At 41.3% G+C, this 14,575-nt stretch overlaps 1 protein-coding gene across 2 annotated transcripts in view; it reads left to right on the top strand.

The window, feature by feature from the left end:
* BIVM (basic, immunoglobulin-like variable motif containing) overlaps positions 1-14,575 on the top strand; it is a 548,794-nt gene that overhangs the window by 142,415 nt on the left and 391,804 nt on the right. The gene's annotated exons all lie outside the window — the stretch shown is intronic.

Genomic DNA, 14,575 nt, shown 5'->3' with positions numbered 1-14,575 from the left:
TAGAACCCAGGAAGCCTTCACTACTATAGAAAAATGGCTAAGTTCCTCCCAACTCATACTAAACCCATCTAAGACCCAACTCATGATCTTCCACCCATCCAAAACTTTCACCCCTACCTCACCATTCTCAATAACATCCTCCAACAATACCCATATCACACCAGTAACCCATACCAAGCTGCTAGGCGTGACTATTGACCAAAACCTAAAATTTGAGAAACGTATAGCACTAACAATTGCCAAAGTTCATAAAAAACTAGGTTCACTCTACTGCTGCAAGAGCTTCCTCACACAGGATCTCGAATCACTATCTCTCGTACCCATCTACTCTCCACCTTACTATACACTTCTAGCTAACCTAAACAAATCTGACCTTCTGAAACTATCTACCTGCTACAATAAAATCTCAAAATTTGCAACCAATGCTAAGTTTTGTTCTCATCACTGCCTCTCCCCAAGACAACTAGGATGGTTAGAACTCCCTAACCTACTAAAATACAATCAACTTCTCCTGACCCATCAACTGCTATACCAACCAAATTAAATACCTGCCCTCTCTGGTGTGCCCACCTTCCATACTACTGTGCGTCAACTACAATCTTCCAGTACCGCCCTACTGACTGTTACCAATTGCTTACATAGCTCAGGCCAATCTGTCTTTGTTCCTATGCAGTTGCTAAGGCCTGTAGCTCTACCCCCTGATATTAGATGTCTAAATAGTAAACATACTTTCAAATCCCTACTAAAAGATCTCCTGTTTAAAATTTGGGTATGTTCTTGTACAGAACCAGACTAATTTCACCTGTTCCTGACTTTCAACATCCCTAGATCACTGTGTACTGTGTAGTTTCACTTAGTGCATAGCACTGTGAACCAGGTGTTTAGGCCACTTTTATATTTACGATTTCTAGTTTTTGACCCTGTTTGTCTATGGAAACTTAAACTGTTTGAATTTAAGTTCAAGCAATTCTGTATTTGTTATATAATATCTTGTTTAATTGTTTCTCAAAATTCTAACCACTGTATGTTGCAGCAATTGTAAAACTCTTGATTTTTACTTCTTTTATATGTTTTATGCTCTTTGTACAAAATAGCTATGTTTATATAATTTTTTTTATTATTTTTATATATATCAGTTGCCTGGCAGGGTGTGTGTGTGTTAATGTGTAATTAACGCCCGCCTGACAGGATGTGTATTAATGTGTAATTAACGCCCACCCAGGGGTGTTACGAGGCCTGACGCCTCAGAGACGGAGGGCCTCTATACTCCTGGAAGGGCATTGATTACACATCACCCTGGAGGACATTATTGCAGTTAGAGAATGGACTCTCTGTAAAATTACTGTGTTTTACTTACTTGTATGTATATATTTTTTATTACTATATATATTTTTGTATATTTTGATATAAAATAGGTAATCTGCCTAATGTTTCAAACTTGCTGTAGTATATGTTAATGATATGGGAGGAAACATTTTACATCCAAAATATAACATTTAAAAAATAACCAGGTTATTTACTTTATTTTTTGGTCCCTTACCCCTAAATCTTTTGGTTGGAAGTCGCTGGAGATTATTTAGTAATTTCAAAGTTTTACATTTGAGGTTCAGACTTTTTTCCCTCAAGAAAATTCATGCCAGCTTAAACCCTTTACTTTAGCAGCTTTGTAATTTTATAAGAGCAATAATTAAGTTTTTATTTTAGAGCCTTTGTTCCCCCTTTGTATTAGGCTGTATTCAGATTTCTTCAGCTGAAAGATGCAGAGGTTTGTAAACCTCTCTACTGCTGCTGCTGCCAGTAGTCATCTTAGACACTCTCTCTCTCACTCATATATACACACACACACTCACACACACACACACACCACATACCTCTCAGCTGTCCAGATTTTCACAGACTGTCCAGATTTTTGCCTCATATTTTTTGTCTGTTTCTCATAAAATTTGTGGTTTTCTGGCAAATCACTGGGATGATCTGAGCACTGAAGTTACTAAATAATGACTTACATTTGATTTTCAGACTTCCTTTCCTCCAGAAAATGCATGCTAACAAAAACCCTGTTATTCTAGCAACTTTCTAAGTTTATGAGAGCTCTTTAAAATCCGTCCATATTTTCAGCCCTTTGTTTCCCCATTTAGTTGTAGCTCTGTCCAAATTTCTTGTGCTGAGAGCTATGGTGGAGAGGTACACAAAGATGTTATTTGATGCTGCCAGGGATCACCCAATCGCAGTCACTGTTCGCTTTCTCACACACACACACACACACACACACACACACACACACACACACACACACACACACACACACACTTATTCTCCTGCTTTCTGCACGCATTCACACACGCATACAGCAGCATAAACACACATACACATTATCATTTCTCTCTCTCTTACTTTCATACTCGCATACCGTCTTTCTCTCTCTTACTTTCATACACGCATACTGTCTTTCTCTCTATCTTATACACACACACACACACACACACACACACACACACACACACACACACACACACACACACACTATTACTAGCTCTTTATCTCCTCTTTCCACTCCGTCTTTCTATTGATGGTGCTACTCATTTATGTTATGCTAATTTGTTTGTTGTGATTAGTTGTTTCAGTTCTGCTGTAATATTGTGACAAAAAAATAAATATAGTTAGTTTGCCGAAGTGCATTCTTTTTACTTTTACTTTTCTTGATCTGAGTTGAACCCAAAAATGATCCATTGAGCTCAACGTTCTGTCCCGGTAAAATAAGTGTATTCTTACATATATGCAGACATACACAGACAGGACAATAATGAGAAAATGTCACATTTGGCACTAGTCGTAAATGCATTGGCCACATACAAACTTCAGAAGGTTTGAAACAGGTGAGGATAATCTCAATGTTATAGCTTGCTAGTTGTTGCTGAAGCGCCTACCAAGGGGAGAAAACGCTGAGAGAAGAAAAGGAGCCGCCACTTTTGTGATTTTAAGTATTTTTTTCTGATTTTTTGTTAAGAATTACTGCTTCGCCGCCTACTTTTTGGCATTTTCCAGCTTGCTAAAGTTTATATCTGTATCAAAAACAGTATTTAGAACACATCTAGAGCCTGTTTACTGCATTTCCTGTGTTGCACTTAATTTAAAATTGTTTTTTTCTCTTAAAACCGCATTTTACCTGACTTTGGCCTAGCACTCAAGTGTGGGGTCATTTATTGCACTGTTGTGAATATTCTGCTACTTGTGTATCTCTGCTACCTTTAAACTAAAACAAAAAAAGAAAAAAACAAAAAAATCTTGCTTTTTTCCCACTTTCTGAAATTTAAGAAATTTCAGTTACAGATTTGCTGTTCTGAACTGTTTGTAAGTTTCTAGAAGGCCAGTGCTTGCTTGGGCTAAAGGGAAGTCTCTGTGTTCACTAATGGCAGTGGTTAACACTGAACAGCCTGCCTGTCCCTGTAGGAGTGGTTACTGCCTAGAAGCTGTAGTTTTATTGGCCATTTTGGGTCAATTCTAAACTCCTTGATCTCTCTCTCTCTCTTAAAACCCTACAACTCTCTTTTTGCGCAGTTTTGCGCACTGAGCAGCATCGGGCAGCGCCGCCTAAACAGGTTTAAACTATTCCAGGCTCCACAGTCTGCTCTTCATTTTTTCCCTTAGAACTGTTCAAACTCTCAAAGTAAGCACTCTATTCTCTTTCTAAAGCCCTGCACTTGCTCAGTTCTTATAAGGAAATACTAACTAACTAAAGCACTACACCCTCCTTGACTTCTCATAAGTACTAGGCTCCCGATTGGTCCTTCCTGATCAAGTGAAAAATCAGTTCCCTTTACTAATCTGATCAGTGAAAAAACAGTTCCCTATACTAATCTGGTATGTCCAAGCGTCATTTTCAGGGTTAGTCTCCAGTCCAGCTGGTGAATCTGGGAATTTTGAGGCAATGTTACAATTGCCTTATGTACACACACAACCCTCTCCTCCTTCCAACAAACTCTAATACATGTGAGAGATGCAGTTACACAGCCAAACTGGAGGCAGAGGTCTCTCAACCCAAGACTGGCACAGTCAGTCAGGAGGAAAAGGTAACCACCCTCACCACAAATCCAGTCTCACATAGACCTATTGCATCTGCATACCCAACACATAAACACACAAAAACATACTTAGAGGCTCTAAATAAAAATCTGCCTAAGCAGCAAAGACCTCCAAAGCAGATATCCAAGCAACAGCCACCCCTCAACAATACCCACAAATCACATATCTCACAAAGTCAGTGTGCCTCACAATCACAGCCCTTAAGGCTAAACAACACACCAGATACACTCGTTACAGGGAAATCTATTGTCCGGCACACTGACGTCCCGCTCACCAGACTGAACAAAGAGAAGGTCACTGTAAGCTGCCTATCGGGTGCCAGGATCCGCCACATAACGCAAGCACTCAAGTCACTCCAAAGCAAGTACAAATATGACTCCGTCATTGTCCATGCTGGTGTGAATGACCTGAGACGTACCTCATTGGACTACATGAAAAGAGACATAGAGGAGCTCTCTGATCATGTAGCCCAGGCTGGTATGACCCTGACCTTGAGTAGCATCTTGCCCTCACCAAGAATGATGCCACAGTATAAAGGCAAAATAATCAGTTTCAACAATTGGCTAAAGTATTGGTGTCATTCAAAGGGGATCCAGTGTCTGTCAGCCTGGGATGACATGCTCGACAAGCCACGTTGCTTTGCTAGGGACGGCTTGCACCTGTCACCCATAGGCTTTTGTATACTGGCCAAGGCTCTTGCCACCCCCATAGTGCCTTTTTTAGGCAAGGCTCAAAGGACAAACCCACCTCCATTGATAACCCAAGGATAAAAAAACTAAAGGTAATGCTACTCAGTGCCAGAAGTCTAAACCTCAAGATGCACGCACTCGAGGCTCTCCTCAGTATGGAGAAAATCGATGTCTGTGCAGTAACAGAAACCTGGTTTAAGACTCCTGAGAGCACCCCAGTACTACCAGGTTATAACTCATACCATGCTTTTTGGCCCCAAAACTCGGACCGAAGCACAAAAGGAGGGGGAGTATTTATATCCATCAAAGATACCTACACCTCCAGGTTAGTGGCACTGCATGAAGCATCGGAAACCATCCATGTGCAACTAACAACAGGCAAAACTGCCTTTCAGTTTGTAGCCTGCTACAGATCACCCTCCCATTCACAGGAACCCCACTTGGCATTCCTGAGAACACTGGAGAATATGAAGGTCTCTCCAAACACTATGTTATTGGGTGACTTCAACTACCCAAACATTGACTGGGAAAACTACTCAAGCCCAAACACCCTCGCCCAACGGTTCCTTGAATTTATAAACTCTAACGCAATGGAACAACTGGTCACCACTCCCACAAGAGGGAACAACATATTGGACCTGGTCATCACCAACATGGGGACTCTGTGTTCCACACCAGAGGTAAACCCCTAATTGGTAAGATCAGACCATAAACTAATTTCCCTGGACATCCATATCCCTTCCCCACCCCCAGCCAAGGAAATCGCTGTAAAGAATTTCTCAAAAGCTGACTTCACACTTCTCAAGACTGAGGTGGAATCCTTCAAAGCCCCCGGGCCAGAGGATAATACAGCCCAATCCGCAGAATCCTTTACAATTGCATTCTATGAGCACCTGCAGGAATGCATGGATCATGCTGTCCCAAATAAAACCAAGACTCACTCCTCCAAAAACAGGAGACCTGTCTGGTGGACCCCGGCCATAAATAAGCTATACAACAGAAGGAGGAAGCTACTACATGACAGAGCAAAATCCCAAAAAGGGAAGGCATCTCTGATCAGTATTAGCAAGAAACTACGATCCCTCATAAAATCATCAAAGGCCAGTTTCGAAAGAAAAATTGCCCTAGACACTAAAGATAATCACAAGGCCTTCTTTAGTTATGTCAGGAATATGGGTGGAAACTCCCAGATATGCTCTGAATTGTTGCATAATGGTACAAAATATACTGAACCTACAGACATAGCCAGCATCCTGGCAGACAGATTCAGTGCTAACTTCTCCCCCCCTTGCCCCTCAAAGGAGCAAATGCCTATCCCAACTGAATGTAACCTCCCTGACATCACAGATGCACAGGTGAAAGCTGCCCTCTCCAAACCAAAAAACACAGCATCTATGGGACTGGACGGTGTCCCAGGCTGTGTCTTACACGAGCTCCAAGAAGAGCTGAACCCTCACATTAAGTCACTGTTCATACTTAGCCTTACTACAGGATATGTACCCAAAGAATGGTATACAGCTACAGTGGTCCCACTCCACAAAGGTGGCGCCACAATGGACCCCGGGAACTATCGCCCCATAAGCCTGACTAGTCTGGTCTGTAAAGCTATAGAGCGTATTATCATGGAACTCATAAACAAAGACATTGGGAGCCTCCAAACACTGGACCATACCCAATTCGGCTTTGTGAAGGGCAGATCTTGCCTCTTAAACCTAGTTGATTTCTTTGAAACAGTTACCAAAGCCATAGATGAGGGCAAGGTAGTCCACACAGCCTACCTGGACCTCGCAAAAACCTTCGACACAATACCCCACTCGGGCATCATAAATAAGCTTACCAGCTTAAATATCAACCCCTATATCACAAGATGGGTTGCAAACTGGCTCAGGGATAGAACCCACATGGTCAGAATCGTAGGTGCCACATCCGAATCCAAACCAGTTACAAGTGGCGTCCCACATGGCTCAGTTCTGGGACCTCTCTTATTCGGTATATACTTCTCTGAGGTTCAGGCTAACACGGGGGGACTATGGCTGACAAAGTTCGCAAATGACTGCAAACTGGGAGCCATAATCGACTCTCCAGCTGACACAAGCATCCTTCAAAAGGGTCTCATGGAGATGGATGCTTGGTGCCAGAACCACGGCCTCAAGCTAAATACTAAAAAGTGCATAGTCATCCCCTTTGGGAAAAACAAAGTGCCCACAAATTACCACATAGGTGGTAATCCATTAAGTACGGAAGAAGTAATTAGAGATTTGGGGACCAACACAGATAGTAATCTCTCCTTTGATAATCACGTTGCCAAAGTAGTTAGAAAGACCTTCTGTATAGCCCACCTTATCACGAAAGGGTTCGCATCTAGATCAAGAGAGGTCATTGTGCCCCTCTACTCGTCACTCATCAGGCCCATAATTGAATACAATGCCCCTTTTGGGATGTACCTTCCCCGACACCTGCAGAAACTGGAGAGACCCCAAAAGTACCTCACCAAGAGGATCATGGGCTACAAACAGATGTCCTATGCAGCTCGACTAAAGAAACTCCAGCTCTACTCAGTTGCTTACCGCCTACTCAGAGGCGATCTATGCCTGACGTACAAAGCCATGTCTAACCCAGAATTAATGGACATGCTCCACCTCAAAAAATCCAAATCCCTTAGAGCTACACGATCCAGAGACTTAAACCTCAGCACAAAAATAAATAGGACATGCTGGAGGGACAGATTCATTTCCCAGAGGCTCCCCTCACTCTGGAATAGAATACCAATTCATGTTAGACATAGCCCCTCGCTGACCCTCTTCAAGCGAAATCTGGACGCGTGGATGGGAAATTGCAAATTCACCCCTGGGATCTCTTCTGTATCCCTGCTCGACAGAGGCACAGTAAACTAATTTTAAAGGGCTATCTTCTGTGACCTACTATACAGAGGTAGGCTAATCTAATAGGGAGGCGAAAGCCAAATACACTCGGGCTAGGCTTATAAATGCCCTAGGGCAGATAGCCTAGTATCTACCTATGAACCTATGTGATTCTTTTAAAATGTGTACTGGGAAACCATAGCAGTGTTAAGGGAGTAACTAGAGCATGCCATCTCTTGGTTAATGTCCTCAGAGCAACAAATGTGTTTTGAGTGTTGTGTCGTCTGTCAAACTCTTAACTCCTCAGATTAATGCTAGTCAACTAGGACTGGGTGTAGTATTTTTTTCAAGAGGGCAGACCATTCGTTCTCATGCCTAGTAAATGCACAAGGAAGGTATGCATGAAGGGAAAACTGGAATGTTGGTTATTGTCTGTGGTTGTCAGAAGCACAATTATTTTATGTGACAAGAGTAACCATGTAATTAGATCACAGACCACTTGAAAATATTTTATTTAAAGCTGGACTACAAAGCATGCTTCTGAATTTGCAGAAATGTGGTCTTTTAAAGTTCAGCATTAGTCAGGCAAACAGATACATATTGACCTTGAGCAGAGTACACATCAAGGAGCAAGGAGATCTTTTTGGAATGAGCATTACTTCTTCACATCATTCCCCACTTATTAGCATGTGCTGATTTAAATTAAAGGAGATTAGGAGATGAACTTGCGGCAACAGAGATGTTTAACTGTATAAATAATTTATGAATGGGTGGTCAGACTAAATGCATACATTAATTTAAATAAATACACTTGCATTATTTGTATAGAGATGATTTTTTTTTTGTTAAGGAACTACTGTAAAGCAAGTAAATTCATTACTGCAGATCCTGTAAGAGTTCCATTTTAGTAATAATGAAGTGCAAAGAAAGAAAATACCCAAAAATGTTGGACAAATAGATAAACTTTGCTCAACTCTGACATCTGTACAGCTGTTGAATGCAGACATTTGAAGAGATGATTTCTCATTATATTCCTTGTTTTGCCATCAGCATAAAGTAGGAGAGGATTTGTTTTAACTATAAACATAATTACTTTCTAGTGTGCCTACGCTGTTACTGTAAATATCCAAAGGTCATATAGTTGAAAGCTACAACCAGTCATAATATTGTGAATGTTCTCAAAAGTATTTTGCCAAAGATCTAGTATTCCAGAAGTTATTTCTAATAATGGTCGTCTGTTTTCAGGCCAACTTGAAATTGTGTTCCTATAATCGAGAAGTTAAGCACACTATCTTAAGTCCATTGTATCCTAAGATTTGGAGAAAAAAAGGTTGTGAAAGCTATTAAAAACCGGATGAAGAAATGAGAAACTTAAAAAAAAAAAGCTGTTGACTTGTTTAGAATACAGAAATTGGTGGCATAGTGGTGTTTTGTTGCTGTCATTAATTTCACAATGTTTGATTTCTTTCAGTTTGGTTCTCAGCTGGGTTGTCTTCTGTGTAAATGCGAACCCCTTCAGTAGACCCTGTATGGACTTTCCAACACCTCCTAAGGCCTTCTGATGTCATATCATCAGATACTTCTGACATTAACAGTTGGATTCCGTAATGCCATATAATGTGTCCAACAGGCATCCTGTCATCCTCCTGTCTCAGCAGACTTTCCTAACACCTCATGATAATCTGTACTGAGACTATGGACTGAACATATAAACACTTTCTTCCCCACCACCAGCCGAGTACCATTTGCTCTCCCCCACACTTAAACTGCAGCCAGGGTCCAGCACAAATCCTTTTTAAACAAAATAACTGCTCCTCTTTTCCCAGCCCCTTATAGCAGGCAACCTCTAAAACTGTGAATAGTCTCATTCACAGTTTTTGCAATTCCTAAAGTGTTTGCTATTTTTAAGGAAGAAAAATACTATCAGAACCTTCCCAAGTGTTCTAAAAGTATCATTCTTTTGATCAGGCTGCTAAATCCCCCAGTGTTCAAAGTTAAAAATTGCATTTTCTCTCCTGCCTCCTTCTGCATCCCTTAAACTTCCCAGGAGTCCCAGCCATGGGCATGGACATCCCCCACTGAGGTGCCAAAACTCTATTCCTTTGTTGCTGAGATTGCTGATGAAACCTGGCCACACTTGAGTTGAATTAGCCAGCTGCTGTGTCCACAGAGATGCCACTAAGGACCTTCAATTCCTAACACATGTATGGCCTGTTAGTGCTATCTTTCCAGTCTCACAGATTCCTGTCTCTGATTCAAGGTCCTCTCCTCTCTGCATATAATCCCAAGAATTTTCCTACCCAGTCTAACCTGTACTCTTTCATGCTAAATATTTGTTTGTTTCGGCTCCCAAATTGCTTTGTGTTTTCCCCTTTCTCGAGGAAACTGTAATTAAATCTCCTCTTTGCCAAGTAGCTCTCTTTTTGACTGCCATATTCTTGTTTTCCTGCTTACTCCAGCTCTTCTTTAACAACACTGCCTTCTTATGTGCTTTACAATTTAATATACAAAAGAACATTTGCTGTCCCGTGATTCTTTTAACTTTCTGCCAGGGACTTTTAAGATCCCATCATCCATTCATCATCTTTGACATTCTGTGAGACCCCATGATTTTTTTGTAATGAAAACCCCTACCACCTATCTATCTCCCCATTATCAGATATATTGCTAAATCTGGTGGTGTAGCTCAGTCGTGTTTGTAGAAAAGCTAAATATGAACTGTAAGAATGTTAAGCATACATACAAGGTTGCATCAGGTTCTAGATATGATGAAATAGAAAAATTTACAAGCAGCACACTGACTTCAAACATTTGATACAGTTTTACTTGTAAAAATTATTTATGCATAAGGAAATGCGCAATAATTCTTTCTTTATATAAAGAAAGAGTTGTAAGGATAACCCAGAAAATAATGAATAATAGGTACTTCCCCTGAACACCCCATTAACTAAAGTTGTATATGGAGATAAAAATAAAAGTCTCTATGCAAGCTACACACTATATACACTAAACTGAACTTCATGATCTCTGCTTCCCTGGATACATTTCATTAAAAGCATGTAATGACTTTTGACCTTAAAACCTTGCCCAAAACCTCCAAAGGATTTTTTATATGCAGCTGTGCCCCCACCACTCAGGAAAGAAGTAAAGAAAATAAGTCTAATAAAAACACAAAAGAATGCACTGATTTAGGGACAGTGAGGCTCAAAAACATTGTCTGCAATGTCAGGTCATCTGCTATGTTAAATGTCATCTTGCTAAATGACCTTTACTAAGGGCATTCCAGTTGAAACCCCATAGATGTTTGCTTCCCTTTCCCCTGCAGAATCATTTCAACAAGGTCACAAATTTAACCAGAATGTAAAATCGCAGCTTACACATACCTATTTCAGGGGAACACCTCCACTAAACATTTAAAATATCCCTTGGTAATTTACTTGCTAATTCATTAGCAACTGATTTCTTTGTCCCTCAAAGTATCAATAGTAATATTATCTCAGTCTGTGATGTCCAAACATCTAAATAAAGTGTACCCTTCAGCAATCCAACAGGGCAAGTGTCAGTCTAACTTGTGTCTGGTTTAGGATTCACTGAAAAATGGAATACCACAGCTCATTTTTAAACTTTTGTTTGTCCACTGGCATGGATAGATCTCAGACCCAGTACATTAAAAACATAAAGGGTGTACCTTTACAAAATTGCATGGATCTGCCCTGCCCCTGACATAGAAAATAGCAATTTATATTCCCCAGCCTGAGGTGCGGGCTGGTTTTCACCACAAGTATCTTTTGATTTTCACCAATCAGAAGATTGTTTCAAATGGGCGGGTCTTCTTTATGTCTCATGAGGAAGACATTCATTGTACTGACTAATCACCCTTTTGTGAGTAAATGAGAAATATTCCTACCAGTCATGTCCTGGTTGCTGAATGCACCACAATCTCAACCCTATGAATTTGTAATCCTCCCAGGTCTCATCAGCACATACATAGCAAGATGAAATGAAAGAGGAACAGTAATGCAGCTGTCAGGCTCATCCTTCCAGGAGACAATGCAGACTACTCCCATTCCCACCGCAGCATTTATCTTTTTTTGGCTAGATTTTAGTGCAACACTTGAAGTATACCAACTTAGTTTCTTTCAGTTCCATCTTTGGCTGTTGGTACAGTTTGCTTTTCTGCTCACATTGGTGTCTTCCTCAGCCAGAACCTCTTTTTTTCTTTTTTCTTCTTGGACATCTGCCTCCTTTGCTGTTTTAAACTACATCTGGCCATCATTTTCCCCATCTTCTCTCTCTCTCTCTCTTTTTTCCCCCTCAGAGAGAAGAGGTCATGGAAAGTGCCTCCCTCTGTCAAGTCTTCACTCCTCCAAAGCTGTTCTGCTTCTTATCACTGTGGTTGGGTCTCCTGACCCCAGATTAATTGGGTAAAATTCTACTGTCTTGTATTTCTCCCAGACCTCCTCTCCTGTGCTGTGGCACCCTGTCCAGCGGCATCCATGTGCTGTCCCCTTCCCTTACCCTTCATGTAACCTACAAAACCATTGTTTATCTCTAGGCTCTCCAGGAAGATTAATCTCTCTTTGATTCTGTTTTTGGCGGCACATTTTAAAGCCCCTCAGCATCCTTGTGGAGAATGCAAGGACTTCCTTGCCCTCCATGATGAGATACTGTATCCCATGTCATGTAATTTTGAGGGTAGTAAGGTAGGTAGGTCAATTTCAAATCTCCATCTCTTTTCCAGAGGTACCTAAATCAGAAAAATAAACTGCACCCTTTTTGGATTTCTCAGCCAAATAGTCTTTCAGCAGATGGATCTTAATTTCTATTATAGTAAGTTCCATCATTGCTTTGGCTGTCCGGATGAGCAAACATTTACCTTAGGCGTAAACTACAGTGACATATAGAAATCTATGGACTTGCTTGCTGCTCTGAAGCCTATTGAGCTAGTACACTTTCTCCATTTGCAAATGTGGGTAATGTGAATATGTGATAATTCAAAGAAATTGCATCTCTAGACTAATTTCGCCCTCCGCACACCTTTTAGTAACCCAATGATACACATCAGTGTTTACATTGTCATGCCAGGCTTGGCATTCTGTAACCTCAGACCAGACATTATCAATTGTTTGCAAGTTGTACAAGCAGATTTGCTGTGCCACAAACTTTATTATGTATAGTATTCTTGCCTTTTTTTCAGTCTGCATGCTAAATCATCACAGAGAACACTGTGATAAGTCTTAATTTCAATGTCCATCTTTTCCTGTATATTAAAATGCCAGTGGCAATGCAACACTGTAGCAGCCTGAAGACCTCCCAACTCTCTGTTGCAGCGCAAAAATATGTATATGTTTAAATGTATTGTGAGCGCACAGAACACACATTCTAAGCCTCTGCTTTTGCTGGGGTTAATAACATCCCGCCCTAATTTCTGAATATTTTATTTGAACATAGGATGCAGATTAGTTGCTCAGATTATTTAGAAAATGAGAATTAACTTGCTTGTTGGATGCTCACACATGGACCCAGTTTTTGAAGGGTGGATTTGTTTCCTGCTGAGGATGGTGTTAGTAGTCCATATCCATTTAGCAGTAGGAAGGTGTTCATCGTGTTTCACTGTTGCAGTCATTACAATTGGGTTATACTGCTGGCAGGCTACCTGCAGTCGGCCTGAGTTCCAAAGTCTAGGTCCGGCATCGGTTGCTGTCGCCTCCTCCCTGACGTCAGTGCGCCAGGGGTATAAAAGATGCATCCAACGCCATTTTCTTCTGTCTTTCTTGCCACGCGGTGCCCGAAGCAAAAGCAGTTTGCAAGTGCCGGTCAGCAGACTACTGAGATTTTCAAATTCGAATTTCAGATCTGAAGTCTTCATTAAAGCTAAGTACCCCATTGGGGAAACTTTTTTCTTGCTCCAGACCGATGTCAGAAAAAGTTAATAATTGTATTTCATGTGGGAAGCAAATACCTCATAAGGATTTTCATTTTTACTGTATTTCTTGCCTAGGCCCTGACCACAACATTGCTAGTTGTCGGTTTTGTGCTAGATTTAACCAACGCACTGTTAAGCATTGGTACGATTTTGCATTTCATTATTTTGGCAGAAGATTTAACTATATGATGCCGTTGGAGCAACCGACTACCGGAGTTTATAAAAAGTGCAAAGAAAAGGACAGGCACCCGAGGTCCAAAACCGATGACGAGGCTTCCGCTAGGCCTGTCGCCGGTTTGCCGTTTCTCAGTGAGGCGCTTTCGCAGCCCCTGACACCCTCTACCTGAGAGCCACAGGCCGGTTCTGACTCCCACGTGGAGCTGACCAGGCCACTGGAAACTCAAGGTATTGGACACTTGGAAACTATTCCCTCAGATGGGTCTGGAGCCGCTGAGCAGGCATCGGCTTCTGAGGGTGTTTTCAGGCCTACACAGTTATATGTAAAACCAACTTCAGCTTCAAAGGCAAAGTCTAAAGCAGCTCTAAAGATAAAGAAACAAGTACAGCATTCACCAGGACAGGCCTCCATGCCTAAAAACAGATGCTTAAAATGGCCGAACACCTAATTACTTTGATCAGGGGTTCCCATCCCCCTCCTGATAAGAGGCCTAGGCAAGAGATAAAATATGCATCTTCAGATCAGGTTTCCATTTCCTCTGATTCCTCTTCTGACCAGGAATATTCTCTTCCTCCCTATGAGGATTCTGATGCTGAAGAATCTATTCCTTCAGTCTCTCCTCCTGAGGATTATTCTTTTGGGGAAACCCTGCATACTATGAGGGAGCATTTCCACTGGGAGAGCCAAGATTACTCAGAATCCAAGAAAAGGCTCAGATACTTCCTTTTATTACCTCAGCACAGGCCCCTTGCTATTCCTCCTGTTTTAGACATTGTAGATGATGTATTTTTAGAGTCCGGACTGTCTCCTGACTCTTTGCCACCAGCTCCTGTTAAGC

This window comes from Protopterus annectens, chromosome 5.part0 (assembly GCF_019279795.1).
Source record: "Protopterus annectens isolate FY-2018-M chromosome 5.part0, PAN1.0, whole genome shotgun sequence".
Lineage (NCBI taxonomy): Eukaryota > Metazoa > Chordata > Ceratodontiformes > Protopteridae > Protopterus > Protopterus annectens.
The sequence above is the reverse complement of the archived record's forward strand: the minus strand, read 5'-3'. Positions and strand labels throughout refer to the sequence as shown.